The sequence below is a fragment of the Rhea americana genome, unplaced genomic scaffold, assembly GCF_003343005.1.
Source record: "Rhea americana isolate MKP2758 unplaced genomic scaffold, rheAme1 scaffold_80, whole genome shotgun sequence".
NCBI lineage: Eukaryota > Metazoa > Chordata > Aves > Rheiformes > Rheidae > Rhea > Rhea americana.
The window spans coordinates 780,385-790,286 of record NW_028186979.1 but is presented as its reverse complement, the minus strand read 5'-3'; positions in this window follow the sequence as shown (position 1 = coordinate 790,286).

The following is a 9,902-nucleotide window of genomic DNA, read 5'->3' as shown; positions in this document are numbered from 1 at the left end:
TTATTCTTAACATCTATAACAAAGGTTGATTTCCAGCCTACTTTATGGGATTAGGGATGCTGGAGAAGGAATCCTTAGAGTACAAAAATGTTACCCGTTGGACCATTTGGGGTGACCATGGTGCAATTTTTTGTAGTTATTTTCTAGAACAAAACTGTATCTTAAGATTTTCCAGAATTGTTGGTAATATATAATGTGTATTGAAGTTTGTAGGGATTGTACGTGAAAAGTTTTTAGAGATCCAAGATCTATTATAACCAATTCTTTATTTAAGTATTGAATAAGATATTTTTAACATTTCTTTGATTATGTTTGAAAGCCCAGTAGTCCTCTTTTGTTAACCCAAAATGGAAAATAGTCAGACAGAATCATAAGCATAATAYGTGATGCTTACTTAATGATAAGATTTTCTGAAGGCAGTTTGCTACTTGGACCAATGATGGGAACAAAAAGTGATATGGGAATATCTGTACTTGTACAACAGACCATGTTCAGCAGATACTTGAAGAAAATGTTGTATAGCAGTTCTTTCATCATAGGGGACACGTACTCTTCAGCAGGCAGTTTGGTGATGGGCAAATGAGTATTGAATGCAACTGTTTTAGGGATCTCTGTCTGGAAGTTAGGCTCTTTCTGTCATGTCTTTTCTGTAACTCATTTTCCCTTTCTTTTCTACTTTTTTCTCTTACTATTTTGAGCTGGTGTTGAATTGCTTGCTTATAATGTACTCTGTATGGGTGCCACAATACAAATGGAGTCACAAACCTCAATGAATAGAAGCAGATGAATTGGACATCTATCATGAACTTTGTCTTTGGACTTAGTAATGAATTGTATTATATCTCCTTGATACTTGGAAATGATTTTGGAACAATTTTAATTAAATAAGGGAGCGTTGCTGAAGCATCTTACCTTTGCCTAGAAACTCCTTTGGATTTGAAACATTCCAAGGATAGGAGCTAGGGGTTTTTCTGTTAGCTCTATTTCATTCTTTGTGTTTTCATTTGTGAAGTGCATGAAGTGCCTATCTATATTTATAAGCTAGGCTACCATGGCTCTGAGCAAACACTGTGGTTGATTAAAACATTAGGTAGAGCAGTTTATGCGACTCCGGTTCAGCAGCACTCAGAGGTTATGACCCTCAGCCTATTAGGTGTGTATTAATGATGTAATTAATGGTACAGCACTCCTTCCTTCCAGTTTCGCTGTGGAGGTTGACTTCCATAGCAACAGGTCATCATCAGGGAAAATTCTAGGATAAAGTCTATTAATAATTCCCTTTTCAAGACTTGAAATTTTGAATTACATTGGAGAGTCATGCTTAGCAGTTATAACCAATCCCTTACTAGAAAGTTCATACCATTAAAAAGGGAAAAATGGATGAGGCATAAATTTCATTCTTCTGAAAGAGTAAAATTGAAATTTACATCTTTTATCTACATTTGTGTTTGAGGGTTTCTTTTTTTTCCAGCTTTTCTTCACAAAACAGATCATGTTTGCTGATATTTTGGACTCCCACATCCCCAACCCACTATTTTACAACCAAAAGCGTTTGCTGAATATGTGTAATTGGCCAGCAGATAGTGAAGCAAATCCAGTATTTATGTACAGGAAAAGTACTATGTCCTAACATATGTGACAGAATGCACTGAAGAGGAGTGATAGTAATTTATTATCTTAGAAGATTGTCTTGGAAGAGACTTGGAGAAGCCATACTTGTGTGCCAAATAGGGTCAGTCAGACTGATAATCTTTAAGAGAAATTAGACAACCCTCAGTAATGACAGTGATGAAAAACCTGTAACCTCTTTTCACTGTCTATTCCAGTACTTCATTATGCTTGTCATTGGAATGATTTTCCTAAAGTTTACCTTGAATCTTTCTGGTTGCCACTTTGAGTCCGTTACTACTTGTTCTGTTTGTCACTGATATGGAGAACAGAGTATTTCCCCACACACACTAMTTCTTTTTTGGCTCAGATTTTCCAACTCCCTCTGATAGTTTTTGTTGCTCTTTTTTGACGTTTGTTTACATCTCGAGTATCCAAAACTTGATCCAGCAGTCCTGTTAAGGTCCTGCCAATTCTAAGTAAAGCAGAAGCATTACATCATGTATCTCACAGACTGCAGTGAAGACAGTGAAGTTTTCTGTTATTACTCATTGATTAATCACTGTTTCTCTAGTTTGTCAAAGCATCTTTGAATCCTTCTCCTGTCCTCCAACATACTTGCAATCCCTCTTACTGTTACGAGTATTTTCTTCTATCCATCATCCAGGCTGTTAAGAGAAACACTGAAAACAACTTGATCCTGAACAAGACCCCTTGAAGCACCACTCAATACATCTTTGTATTTGACAGTGAACCATTGGTCCGTTCTTGGCTACTGTTATCTAATTTTTGTTTTCAAATTTCACCAAGACTTACTGAAGTCAAGATGTATGGCAACTAAAAAGGCTCATCTGTTAGCCAGGTGGGATGAAATTAGATTTTTTTGTCAATTTGTTCCTAACAAATYCATATTGATTGCTACTTATGTCCTTGTATTGTACAGGTGCTTACAATAGTTTGTTTTATCCAGAGCTGTTCTTGAAACTGAAGTTCAGCTTGAGTTGTCTGTAATTTCACAGCTCCTCTTTCCTCCCATTCTAAAGATAGGCAATAGATTTACCCTTTCACCCATCTTCCATGAGCTTGCAAAGAAAAATGCTATCAATTCTGATATTGGTTCATGTAGTTCTTTATGTATCTTGGCTGAAATTTGTCAGGCCAACTAAATTTGAAAGAAGTAATTTAKCTAATAACTTCTATACTCCACTGAACTCGTTGGTATTAATTGTACCTGACACCAGTGGATGTCCTTCATGAAGACTAATGCAAAAAAGCATTAAACACTCTAGCTTTCTCTGCATCATCTCTATACTGAGTAGTGGATGAATGTTGTCTTTTCTAGTTGTAAAGGGTCATATGTCTGCTTTATTCATTTGTTATAGTTTACTGCTTAAATACTTTTTCTGTTTAATAGTTTGCATGAATCCCTTGTTCTGGTTGCTTTTCACTGCTTTTCAATGTTTTTCTGGCTGCAGGGAGACTGCTTCTTTCTAGAGAGGATACTCAGGAGGGACAGGTCTCTGGAAGGTAGACGGTGGCAGGCAGATTTTGAAACAGAGCAAATGAGTGAGAGAGACAGGCGGGGAACAGATGCACAGCAAGGTCTCAGAGATAACAGGCACCCAGAGGAGGCTCTAGTGTTCATACCTCAAGCAAGGCCATGATGGTTGCTGAATTGGAAAAGGACTAAAGAGAAGAACTTGCTGTATGAGGACATAATAGGGAGAAAAGAGCTTTATTTTCAAAGCCTTTTACTTCTTTCGTATTTAAACAATCTGATGGTTTGCTGTTTAAAAAGTTAGTTGTTTTTTTTTTGTTTTGTTTTGTTTTGTTTTGTTTAGAGATTGGAAGTGTTTTGGAATGTTTGCTTTAAGGGCACATTATGAGCAGTTCCACTTCAGAAGTATGGCTGACCTGGTCTACTACTCAGGAAGGAGCTCAAGGTTCATTTTTTTCTTCTGGTCATGTATTGTGTCTTGACCTTTCTGCTTTGGCTCTGGCTAGTGGTGCCGTTCTTTTATAGTCATCTTCAGTGATCTGACCTAGTTGGAAAGCTTCTGTGCTTGAGGTCAGTAAGGAACTTAGCAAGGTTGGTCTTTTACAACATGTCTGTCTGTTTACATAGACATGGACAGAACTTGTGCCCTGAGTGTTATTTCTTTACAAAGTGTCCAAATCTATTTTTGTTATACSTTGAGGACAACAGTAATGCAATAATGCCTGATTTCAAGGATGAAGAGTCAGATACTTCCGTAGGGTTCAATCCCAGCTTCATCCAGGACAGGATACTTGCTCCTGGTCTCCTGGTGGTGGCTGTAACATTGTCTGGCCTTCAGATGGTTCTAGGAACTAGCTTCCTCCCTGTGCAATTGCTAGGTTATTCTTTACTAATGACTACTCTTCTATATAGCTGTCCAGTTCTTTATTCCAATTGCCTTTGTATCCTTTTGAATCTCCGTGATCACAGATGTGTTCCTAACTACTTGCTTTAGCTCTCCTTGCTTCCTAAAATTATACCAGCAGATATTTTCAAATCAAACATCTCTTTCTTGGCATTTACTAGCAGAGAAATGTAGGATTCTCTTCCTTCAAATACAGTTCAGGACTATGATCAAGGTATGCAGATTCCTAAATGGGCATGGCTCACAGCTGCAGGTTGACCCTAAAGAGATGATTATGGTGGTATTGTATGTCCTCAGTGGTTTTCTGTATATTATAACCTCTATCAAATCTCCTCAGGAATTTCCCCTATCTGTTGTTCCATCAGGAAATGGAAAGTAGTAATAAGTTAGCATTAGTTACAAATGAGTGAATTTCCTATCTTCTTCACCTCCAGATGTTCTGAACTCATARTCGTTTTATACTGAATCCTACCGTTGTATTTTCAAGAAGAAAAAAAATGGAATAGAAGATAATATCCAAGCATAGCAGTGAAGAAGGATGTAAAAGAGAAGACTGATTCAAGTGATGTGTAATTTGACTATTATATTCTGAATTTCCCCATATCATCTTAAAAGAGAACTGCCATGCATATTAGGGTATATTCAGAATAGAATTGGATTGTGTGATAAGAAACTTTGCCTCAGTTGTCTGTTACCAGAGACTGAAGTGACATTTAAAAGGCTTTTACTGTGTAAACTCTTTTTGTGTTGAAAACAGTTTGGCTTTATTGAGTGAGAAAGTGCAAGATTATTTGGTAAATTACCAAAGATCTGGTGAGTGTTCAAGGCAGTCTGAGCAAGTTTGGAAAAATAAGATAAAATATTCTACAGCTGTGGTGTTTTTGAAGTATTTTTTAGCGTGCATTAGCAGAGGCACTTATTGCAGCAAGATACTGAATTGGAGAGTTGAAAGTATTACATTATTGTAGGAAAAATGGGAATGTTCCTTTTCATGCATCAGGACAAAAAAGCTATTGATTGAACTTAAGAAAAAAAAATATTTACTATGTGTAGGTTTACTGCATGCTTTTCTAAATATCTGATACCGAACAGTGTCCAGGACAGAATATTTAATTAAATGAACCTTGATTGTCTTCTGGAATGATAGTCTATGTATTTTGGTGATATTTGTGCATATTTATATAGAGGAATCAGAAATTACATGTCCCAATCCAACTTTTTACACAAATTTGGTTTTCTGACTTTTTTTTCCTTTTCATAAAAGATAACTGTTCATATGAAATCTGAAGAAAGAAATTAGCAGACGTGAACAGAAGTTGAAGTCAACAAAGCTGAACATTTTCATGATAAATTTTTATGTGGCTATGAAAATGATATATTGCATGGATTATTTTCTTTAGTGTAGSAGTAGTACTAATTGTAGTTTGCCATCAGTGTTAAACTAGATTTTGAATTTAGCCTGTGGCAGTATAACAGGAGCTTATGCCAACTTGCAGTACTGTGCAGCTGGTGAAAACCACCACTCTAGCAAGAGCCTTGAAAATGTATGATTGTGGAGCATCAGCTCTGTCATCTTCTTTGAAAAATATTGGAGTACATTCTACTCTAATATATGCCAATATAAGCTTGAAGAAACTTCAGTGATGGCTTTTGAACAGCCTGCAGCAATGCAAGTAAAACAGTYATTTTGGTCCTTGAAATAGGCATGGATTTATGGGGAAAGGAAGGACTAAGAAGGCTGAGCTGTCCTATTAGCAGCAGGCAGCCTGGCGTACTTCGTTTAAGTTGGGGCTCTATCCATCCTTGAGTGGCAGTAACCAGAGCAGAAAAACTATTTTAAAGCTGACAGTGTAACACACCAAAATACTCAGCTTTATTCATTTTGGTATGTAAATATAGGTGCATGCACACCTCCACACTGCCTTTATTTTGGTGCTTTTGAAAAATAACAAGTCTAACTGGAAGATTTTTTTAGTAGAACTTCTGCCTCTAAATCACTTAGATTGGACTTTGAAAATATTCCTAAGTCATAGTAATTCAGTTTTCCATTAAATTGTTAAGATGAAGCATTTCAGTAATAGTATAGTTGATAATCATAATGCGCCAAATATACCTCTGCTGCARTTCTGCTGAGGAAACCTTAAACGAAGTTAGAAAAAGGACTAATAATCTTAGAAGACAGTAAGGGTGAATTTGGGGTTGTCTCTGCTTGTATCATTGTAAATTTAACCCTGAAAATTATTTTAAGGCATGCAAGGAAGATGTGTGCATTATATTTATAAATATTTCAGCTTTTTAATGTTGTACTCGTTTTTAATACTTTAGGAATTAAACCCGCAACAGCTACGTATGGGAGGGATGGAGAATCTTATTCCAGTAAGGAATTATTAGTTCCTCCCTGACCAATGGCAGTGGGATTCCTGTCACCTAATTTGGTCTGTCTAAAAGTTTGGTTTCTAGATTGAAGTAGTCAATTCTACCTTCTGTAGTCATTAGATGGTTAGAGGCAGCTGCAAAAAGTGAGTCATCCCACCTGTTTTAGGATGTTGTTGAATTGGCTATGAAAGTACATGTTTCTCTCCAGCGATACTAGTGGAAACTTAGGCAACTATCTTAGCCTTTTAAAAATAGGTGAAAARGAATCTTGTTGTAATGGAAAGCTATTAGTCATCAAGGAATTAGTCTCTCCTGCGTATGTTTAGGAGTGCACTGATTCCAGTATTTCTGTGCATATTTTTCTTAAAAGAKTCAAACAGGTGCAACTCCAGATCTGAAAGCAGAGCTTTGGCAAGGTAGAGCTCTTAGTATGGTATTACTGTAATTAGAATGACTTCTGTGTTTGGAGGCCTCTATCTTTGGGTACCTGTTATGATATATTTTGGACTTGGTGTTGAAAGATGCTTAAGAAACGCAGCTTTCTGTCAGCATGACTGAGTGTTGACATTTCTCTAAAAGGACAAAAAAAAAAATCCAGAACTGAATATCCAGCATTGGTATGTTCAAATTCAGTAGGCTTTCTTTCATATTTTGCTCTTGATCTGGACTAATCAATCCAATGACATGAGTGTGTTACCAGTAGAATAATCTGACAGATCAGAATGTGAATTTTCTCTTTATTTTCTGTTTCCAAGCAAAATGGCTGTCTTGGAGACTGCTTTGCAAAACCCAGAAACAGTACTTYGAAAGTGTTCACTGGAAGAGAAAGATGGTAATAATAGAACACTTAATTTTTCACTGTATTACATTAATCTATTGTATTTTATTCTATAAAAGACAACACCACATTGTTAGATATTCAACTAAATCTGAAGAGATAAATACTAAAGTTGCTACAAAGCTGAAAAAATGCACATTCTGAAATCGATTCTTTATCATTTCCAGATAGCGGATAAAGATTATTTCTTGCAATACTATGCAGTCTTAGAGTTTGCACATACTACTGTGAGTTTCTCACTGGCATTTTGTGATTTAGCTTGCAGTTTCGGCAAACTTAATTCAAAGAGACTTTGTCAGTTGAGCTTTAGTCAGTTCTAAACCCAAAGTTTAGCTTTCTGATAGGTTTCCTGATTTTTAGCTTATTTCTAAGAGCTACTGATTCTTGGACATTCCTATAGACCTTTTGGAGAGTCTTGAATACTCTACATTTTTGCTGATTAGATTTTGTAAACGTCTCTACCCCTGTGATTCTCCTCAACYGAGACTGTCCTGTACTGCCTTAGCTGCAGCACATTATGAATTCCTTTGATGTAACCTGTATTTCCCACTGAGGTGCAGATACTTTGGATTCCAAGAACAACCCTGTGGAGATAAAGCTTTCCTAAGAATTTTTATTTCTATTAACATTTACAATGTTAATATTTTTTAGTAAGGCTTTTCAACTTAGGTTACAGAAGGTGTGCTTTCCTGAGCAGATGAGGCATGTTATCTCTCTGTGGGAAACCTTCTCATGTCAGAGCCAAAAACAGCAGTTTAAAATCTTCTCTTTGGACTTCATCACCTTAGACAGAACCTTGCAGTGCAAAACCCCAGATGTTTTAATGCATTAAAAAATGCACTCTGCATACACCTAGCCAAATTAATTATTCAGTAAAATGTTTGTGGTGAAACAGCAGTTAATAGAAGAGTGGCAGATGTCATACACAGAAGTGTCCCTTTTGCTATGTTGCTTTATGGTCTGTTGTGACAGCTAAATGAAGCAGCTCAACAGCTGTCAGTATGTTAACATTTTGGCTTACACTAAACACACTTGGAAGAACTTTTCTGTGATTTTTAAGAGGTAATAACTCAAGAGACCCTTGCTCTTTTGCAGGTAAAGAGCTCTGAGCAATGTCCAGATGAAACAGAGGAAATAATCTATTAATCTTGATTATTTCCTCTAGAATAAAGGAACACTGGACCGTGAGATAGACCAGAATGTTTTGGTTTGTTTTTGCAGCCTTGTCACTCCAAATCTCAGTGGGGCTTAGAAATTTTCTGCTCAGATTAAACACTGGAAATAGAGCAGATTTAAAAGAGGATTGTAGGGGGGTTATTACTCTTATTTCAAGGCTTTACAGTTTTTAATAAGTATAGGGCTGAAAAAGAAAAGCTGTGAAAAGTGAGGAAAAACATCATCCAAAAAGCTGGGAATGTACAAATCCAATATAACTTTTCTTCATGTGTGTTAAATCCAGCCCAGAAGATTCACAGCTGAATGCATGAACCAAGTGTTTCCTTTTTGGTTTTGTTGACCTGTGATTGCTTTATATCGGAGTCAGCCGATCCTCCAGAAATGTGTTGTGTTCTGCCTGAGGATTTTCTTGATCACCTTCTGAACCTCAACTATTCAGGAGCCGCAATGCCTGAATGTGATGCGGGTGTAGTATGCAGGCAGACTGTGCTCTGGTCAGCTGACCAGTCCTTGATGGATTTCAGGTAGCTGGGGTGTCTATCCATTTCACAGCATCTCAAGGGACATCATATACTGTTACGCAAAATATAACTGGTGGGATTTGACCATTCACACAGGCTTACAAGAATGAACTAACTGAAGGAAGTTCTCATGAACTAATGAGAAGATTTGCTATCATCAGAGCATCTCATGAGTTGCATGGAAGTATTTGTGATGGTATCAGCTGCATCTTTAATTGTAGTGTGAACAGAGCAATGGACACTTGTTTGCTGCCACCCTCAGTGTCTTAACTTCTCAAGATTGTAGGCATGAGTAATAAATGAATGCAGTATCCTCCTGCTCTATCATCCTTTCTTCAGCAAAGAGAGAGTGGTGGCTGAGTGCACCTTTAAGAAGCGCACTGGGACAGTGGAGGAGATTTTTTCTGGGAACCGTACTGAAAAAGTAATTTTTCAGACATTTTTGTAATTTTTCTCTGAATTAAGCTTGGAAGCTGTGTTGCATAGTTTTCTTTAGGAAAGGTGAATATATAACAGTTAAACAAAYCCCTTCTTTTAGTCTGTTTTTTTTAACAAAAAATGCCAGTGCAAACACATGGATGATTAGGAAAAAAGAAAAAGAAAAAAAAAGAAAAAGAAAGAATAAAACTGTTACAAACATCTGTATGAAAGAAGTAGAAATGTAATGCTGTTGAAAAATAGGACTTGCGGCAGCTCTAAGCACTGGAGCTTGCAGACATTTGTTGCAGTGGGCTTTTCATTTGGTCCCTATTTTAGAAGTCTTGAGGTTGAAATTGTGTGGCAACAGTGTAACATTGGTCTGGAGGGATCAAAGGGAACTCTCAAGAGCCATTGCTTCAGAGCTCCAGGGGAACTCTGGCACACTTGTTTTCTGCGCAAGGAGTTTTCTAAAGTCACTGGACTGTGGTAGTATATTGATGACAGGAAAAGGAGAAAGAGCTGTCTCTGCATTTCTCTGTATCCATTTCTGTTCTCTCCTGA